Below are 7,563 nucleotides of genomic sequence, written 5' to 3' on the forward strand. Positions count from 1 at the left end.
AGCAAAGATGTACCGTACACAGAAATTGAAGTGACTTACTGAAACAGCCAAGTGCTATGTGAATATGGAGCATTGGACAGTGGGTTGCTTTCTTCATTAATCACCTAATCACATCAAACTCCAGATGCCTTAGCAAGAGCTTTTCAAATCACAAGCGCTTATAAAAGCGCTTTTAGTTGGTCCCAGGCCTTAGGTTAGTGAGCGCAATCAGGCTGTGACTGTGCAAGCTGCATTTTCCACTTTCTGCAATTGCGCCATGCAGTCGTCAGGAGTGAAACATGCTCGCACTGAGAATCGCGCAGAGCGGCAATTGCATCTAGCAAAAGAAAAAGAATGGAGGTGGTGGAAGATTAGCACTGCTATTGATATCGCTGTGATTATAGCGATCAGCAAAAATGGAAAAGGGTGCTTAGCCTGGATGCCCACTTGTGATAGCAAAATCACTCTCAAAACGCTGAGTGATTTTGCAACTTGAAAACAAATGACAGAAAAATTAGATTATGTCCGGTGCAAAAGTCCCTAAAAAGGCTAAGTTCACCTCAGGGTACACCCGAGGGAAGGCTGGTTGAATAGGATTCCAATATATTTTAATTGAGAACAACCGCCACTCAAAAAACTTTATGCCAAAAAGCTTTATTAGTAGAAAAGTAACAACCTACCCCTCTAAAATCCCCAAACCCCTAAAAACGGATAGGACATGGGTTTATACACCATAGGAGTACGCCTAATGCATACATACTGACACTCAGCCTACATACACATCAGAGTTTGATCGGCTGATCTTATAAACTGTATGCGCCTGTAGTTCACGGTTTCCAGAAACTGGGATAGCAATCCACAACTGAATTAACGGGCAGTCCTGATGTTCAAATGCAGGTCAATCTCTGCTCCATGTCACTTTAGCAGTCCCAGATGGAATTTACAAACACGTTCCATAAAAGCCCTCCGGCCACAAGCGGCTCCACAGAGAGATCACCCTGCTATAGTGTAAACAGTCCCAACAAATGTCTCTGGGCTTCCGCGCCCTTAGGACAAACTTTAAAAGTTACCTTTTTCACTGCAACACAACTCCTTCTCAGCAGTAAGAACCACCGCAGCTTCCCGCGGGTCATAGGTACCCGTCACTAGCAGCACTCATCCACGGCGCCCTATCCGGGCTGTCAGCGTGTTACTTATGGCTCAGGGCAAACAGCATGTCAAACGTCTGTTGCATCAGGGAATTCCTCCAGCCCAGCATCCTCAAAGCCTCGTCCACTATGACGTAGGCTTCATCGGTGTGATTATGCAATGTTTTTGAAAACATGATTCTGGAGCGATTTAGAGGAAAGCTATTTTGGACTATCACTTTTCTCTAGTAAATGCTTCTGGAAGTGCTGCAAGTTCCATGCTTGTGATTTCAGCAAATTGCTCTGTTGGCTCCACTGCATTGACTTTTTAATTAGCCCAGCGATCCTGAGCGAAGCTAAAAGCACTGTTTTCTGCTTTGGACCAGCTTTGTCTTGATTATGTTTTTACAGAGTTGTGTTGAGCTTAGAAAGGCAGAGCAGCTCAGATCGCCCTACCTGCCTCAAACCAGATTTTTCTAGTGCCCCAAAAAGCTTCCACATGCTTACAGAACGGACAGACCAGCACCACGGTGCATGCACAGAATTCACATCATTCTGCTGATGGGGGGAAGCTTCTTACACCATTTCTACTCACTAAAGCTGACAGGAGTGGGTGATAAATCTATGTGGTTCACATGTTTTAAAGTGGAATTCAAATTTACAAACTAAATTGCACTATAAATGGATATTTTTTTCACTTAGTGTAAAAAGTTGAATGGGATACTTTCCACTGAAGGTATACCATGTTGTTGTTGATTTATAAAGCACCAAACTATTCCGTGGCGCTGTACAAAGTAAGAAACATGGGGTACATAATACAGACAATGGTGTACACCCATATACAAAATAAAATGTATTATGAAACACAAAATGGGAGAGAGCCTTGCTCTTGTGAGCTGACAATCTAAAGGAATAGGGGGAAGCAAGAAGTGGGGTAGTAAACAATAAAAGCTACCTAGAGGCAGTGTGTTTTTAGGATATGTAGTAGGAGTGCAGCTTAGTCATTATTCAGGCTCACTATCTGTGTGAGGCAGAGATCTCACAGACCTGGGGTAAAGAACGTCACTGAGTGGCGGGATCACTTCCTGTACAAGGGCCCTGGCTCAATAGAGATCGTATAAAGAGGGGCAGTGTTTTACATTCCCGAGATTCTGGCCTCTTATGGAGAAGGTCACTAGTGGATCATGTGCAATCAAACTTTGCATTACAAACGTTCTATTTAGAGAACTGCTACTATAACCAAATAAGTAAAGTAACAATGTAAATAAGCATTCACGTCCACAGTATGTAGTTTTCTAGATCTGTACAGAACTCTAGATGTTTAACATTTATGTGAGTTAAAAAAAATAATTACTGAATAACCTAGTGTTATAAACTGTTCTTATCACCTTGCTTCGACACCATCGTCTCACAGACTGTGAGATCACTTGACTCTCCACACAGCAAACAGGATATAGACTTGCTCAGGCTTCTTTCAATGTTTCCGTTATTTATTCAAGTCACAGGAATACAGATAGATACATTCATCATATCCTAGCCATGCCAATCTTCATGTTGCGTTATAAGCTCATGATTAGACTCCCTCTTGAAGTCAATCAGGTACCTTCTTCCTAACTACGTTACACTAAACTACATATGTACAGCATACATTATATCAGATTACAGAAAGGACGAACATGCTTAGGTCCCAGTCGGCCTTGCGAGCTAGTGCAGAAGGAAGAAGCAGAAGTGAGTTCTCCATTGCTCGCTCCAGATTTAATACCGGCTAGGAAAGAGTTAAATATGACATCATCTTCGCCACCCCCTAAATAAGTCTATTGGTGGACTCACTTGTGGTGTCATCATACACACCTACTCGATTAATAATCGATGAGGCACTTGACCCAGATGCGGGAATGTGAATGTTTAGTAAATATGGCCAATGTTTACTGTTCCTGTCCTGTAAGTGGAGGTCAGAGTAAACCGATGGCCTTCTCTTAGGAACATGTTCTCAGTATCTGCGTGTATCTTCTGCTACACGCAGACCCTGAGATGCCTCTGTCTATTTTAAAGGCATACACTGCGGACAAGCCTTTTACATAAACCTCAGGCCAAGTAACTGAGGCCTACTTAAATTGTAACAATCACCCCTAAAACGGCTTGACCCGCAGATCCCAGCGTCTGAACCTCCCAGTACCTGGTTTCTTTCTTGTATGTTTCACTTTTCGATGTTCGTGCTCACACAACTTCTCTGCTCTAGGCGCTTACCCCTGGAAGAGAGAGAGCAAGACCTCTTGGTCTTCCTGTAACCAGGCTCTCTGGGGAGGCCCTACTTCTAAGTCCCTCAATACCACATGCTCAGCATTTGCGTCACTTGCGTATCACTCACAAACTTGCATGACCACAGAAAAGTGAAACTCGTTTGGTTGTTACAAAACGGAGCAGTGCCAGGTGCCTTCTAAAAGAGCGCCTTTATACAATCAGCTCCTAGGTACTACTAAACCTATACCCGTAACCCTGTATATCCCTTAACCTCCTTGGCGGTATGAAAAATACCGCCAGGAGGGAGCGCAGCAGTTTTTTTTTAAAAAAAAAATTTTTTAATCATGTAGCGAGCCGAGGGCTCGCTACATGATAGCCGCTGCTGAGCGGCACCCCCCCCCGCCCGCTTCGATCGCCTTCGGCGATCTCCGATCAGGAAATCCCGTTCATAGAACGGGATTTCCTGGAGGGCTTCCCCCGTCGCCATGGCGACGGGGCGGGATGACGTCACCGACGTCACTGACGTCGGGACGTCATTGGGAGTCCCGGGCCACCCCTCGGCGCTGCCTGGCACTGATTGGCCAGGCAGCGCTGGGGTCTGGAGGGGGGGGGGCCCGCGCCGCAGCAGATAGCGGCGATCGGGCAGGGGCCGGCGGCGATCAGAGTGCTGGCGCAGCTAGCAAAGTGCTAGCTGCGTCCAGCAAAAAAAAAATTATTAAAATCGGCCCAGCAGGGCCTGAGCGGCACCCTCCGGCGGCTTACCCCGTGTCACACACGGGGTTACCGCCAAGGAGGTTAATTTAAACTATTGGTTCCGGAGATTGTTTATGAGGCACCAATCTCTGGACCGGTTAATTTATTTTACGTAATTTTAACCCGCAACCTCACCTGGATAACGATGCCTAAAGTTGTCATCCCCATCCAGACGACCAGTGGGTGTAGAAAGAACTTTGGAACTGCAGATGCCCCGTCCGAGTGTCCCTGGAACATCACCGGAACCTTTGTCCACCAGGGCAGACTGGAACTCACCTGCTCATTTTTGTGTTCTACCTCGTTAAGATCACCTGTATCATGGTGAAATCTTACCTCTAACTTAGTGTACTGTTTGTTTAACCTTTGTAACAACATGTGGCCGTCTTGGATCAAACCCTGTTCCCCTTTGTCCCATGTCGTGTTCTCTTTCAGGACGGGAACTACCCGTGAAACTTTGACCTTTAGAGTTCTCTTAACAATTTGAGAAACAACGTCATCAAACCTGGATGACAGGATCCATATGGGATCTCCACTCACACAATATGTTCCCCTTGGAAACTCCCCCTTATCAGAACAATTATGAGAATATACCTTGAATGTATCATTAGACCTTATGTTAAAAAAACAAACCTTTCCTTCCGCCACCGGAACTATCGGTTGGGCTTCAGGGTGGATCTTTTGAATGGTAGCCTCGCACTCTGCGTTATTGAGCCTGCAGGCATCTTCACTAAATTTGACTTGCCCCGGCCAACGCAGGTACTTCTGCAAGAATTGCCCACATGAGGACAACTCTACTTGTTTCACCTCCCTGTCTAGCACCAAAAAAGGTTGACCTCTCAGGTCCTGGTGTAAGACATGGGTTGAGGTGGGAACTAAGGAAGTGGCGGTGCCTAAAGGAATGTTGCACCGTTTCTATTTGTTCACCCAAACATCTCGAAGCTGCCATGCAAAAGATCCTTCTCCAGAAAAATTAATATACCTCCCCTTGTCCAATCTTTCGCTGACAAAATATGTCCCCAGCTGTCCTGATTGGACCTCTTCCCCCCCTTACGTCCTGAGGCACAATATGTACCTGAGGTCGGGAAGACTGTACTCTCTGTAATCTTTTGATTAAGAGTACCTCTTCACTTACCCAACTCTCATGAGGATAAGCTGTTGCATATGGACTGTGTAATATCGTCCCCTGTTGTGACCCGTGTGGTGTGAATGGGGTTCCCTGTGTGGGCTTTCCCTCCCCCGGGACCGCTCTCCCCACCCTCTTTGTCACCTGGAAATGTGGCTTGATCTCGATTTTTACTTCTTGTTTCGAGAACCTCCCACCCTTGGCTTTCCAGCCTTTACGTGTGTATAGTTGTTTCAGAGGCACTCTCTGTTGCTAGCTCCAGAGTGTGATGTGGTCCCCTGCGTCTCTCTGGTAAGAGAATTGACGCCTCCTGCTCGTTCCTCTCCAATCTGGACCCATCTCACTCTGCATAACCAAGACAAGGTACCCCTGAATCACACACTCCCCCTTTTGCATGTACCCATTGTACTGCAATGTACCTTTTAACAAACCTTTGGATCGGTGCATTGATTCTGGGAGTGTGGCATTCAATAGCAGATTTACACTGCCATTAAATTCCCACTGCCCGCACACTTGACCCTTCAGACCTTTCACCCACATTGTGCCATGAAATTTGCTTTCTCCTGGCACAAGTGCTCCTTTCCTCCGTCCCTGCATGGTCCATCTGTGCCAAGCGGAGGGAGGTGTGAAAGGATCAGTACCTTTGTCACCCACACCCAACATTAACATGCTTGGGCCTTGCATTCTCATTAACCCCTTATTATACATGAGAATGTCCTCTCTTCGTTCTCCTAGGACGGAATGGCAACCTAGGATCACCATCAGCATGGTACACTTCATTATAAAAGCACCACCCTGGGAAAGAAAAACATTAGCACTTTGCATTATGCTTTGCTCCGACAGTTTTGTTAGTCTCTTTCCGATTTCAGGAATCTCGTGGTTTAGTCTCTTTCCGATTTCAGGAATCTCGTGTTCCTCCAAGCTTAGATTGGCATCTGGGACCTTTCGCTTATCCGACTGACATCTCCAGCTTTGCTGCCAGCACGGCATCTGTCTCAAATCCATATTGCCAAACACCTGAAATCGAAATACAAACAAATCAATTCTTATTAATGATTTGGGATTCGCCCTGCGGCTTGTACTCTTTACACTTTAAATTGATCAATATATACCATAATTGATCTCGTTGCTTTATGGTTATCATGAACTCTGTTTACTCTTATTGGTAGATTGGAGTTAAACTTCACCCCCCTACCTCAGTACTATCTTCAGTACTTACCTGTTTAAAATATGCTCCCGCGGACTTCACCTATGGAAGCTCGCTTCACCTTTGGAAGCTCTCCCCCATTGCAGCTCACTCCACATCCCCCCTTATCTGTCCATGCGCGGCCGTCGCATGCACAGATTACGGATGCCACACCTGATGCTGCTTTGCAGGTGAGCCTGCAATGCTCTTACTCATTATCGCATTTCCTTGTCTAGAACTTCATCGCGATACCAGCTCTGCTAGAAGTTCTGTGTGTTGTACCCTCTGACCAATGTTTGCCGTGCCACCACCTAAACTACCAAAAAAAACTGGCTGCCTCCCTGTAGGAAGGAGCACTTTGCACTTAAACTACACAGGGTGCAGGGCTAAGCATACCAGCGTCACGTCAGGCTGTGCTCGCGGCTCCGGGCAGAGCAGCTGGAAGGGAGGGGGGGAGAGATACAGAGACATGCTACTGTGTGTCTCGGGTTGCAACGTATTTCCCCAGAGTTTTTCCCAGAGTCCATGGACAGGAATGCCAGAATAGGAAGTGTTTCCCAGCTCGGTGCAGGGAAACACGGAGCAGTACAGATCAGAAATGGGTCTGTACTGTGTTGCTTATGGGATTATTCCTGTAAGTGAGGCACCTTAATGGGTGGTGCAGCATGAGTTCCCAATAGAAGGTTAGGGTTAGGGGCTGATTCACATTAGCAGCAGTTGGGATGAGCTTGCTGATCACAAGCAATGGGCAGGGCGTTAGTGTTGCCATATGAGGACTGGCCTACAACATTGTAATTTTTATAAAATTCACAATTGTGCTTCATGCTGCATTTTGGGGGGTTTTTTTTTTGGGGGGGGGGTTAGATCCAGTTTGCTTTGAAGAAATGTTATACCTTCAAAAGTGCTCGGAAAATCGCTAAATGATTAAATTTTGCAATTTCAAATGTCAACAGGCCTAAAGGTCAGATGATACATCAATAACCTTGCATTTGCCTCCATTCCCTAGAATGAAGAAATGATAGATGTAAATCTATTGGGTTGTGAGAATTTGCTGAGACATGTAAACCTTGTACATGTCTGTGGCCATGAGCAGAAGAACCGATGTTTACTTTCAGAGACCTAAAACCAATGTGCCTTTATTACAGCACACGTTA

The sequence above is a fragment of the Hyperolius riggenbachi genome, chromosome 2 (assembly GCF_040937935.1).
Source record: "Hyperolius riggenbachi isolate aHypRig1 chromosome 2, aHypRig1.pri, whole genome shotgun sequence".
Classification (NCBI taxonomy): domain Eukaryota; kingdom Metazoa; phylum Chordata; class Amphibia; order Anura; family Hyperoliidae; genus Hyperolius; species Hyperolius riggenbachi.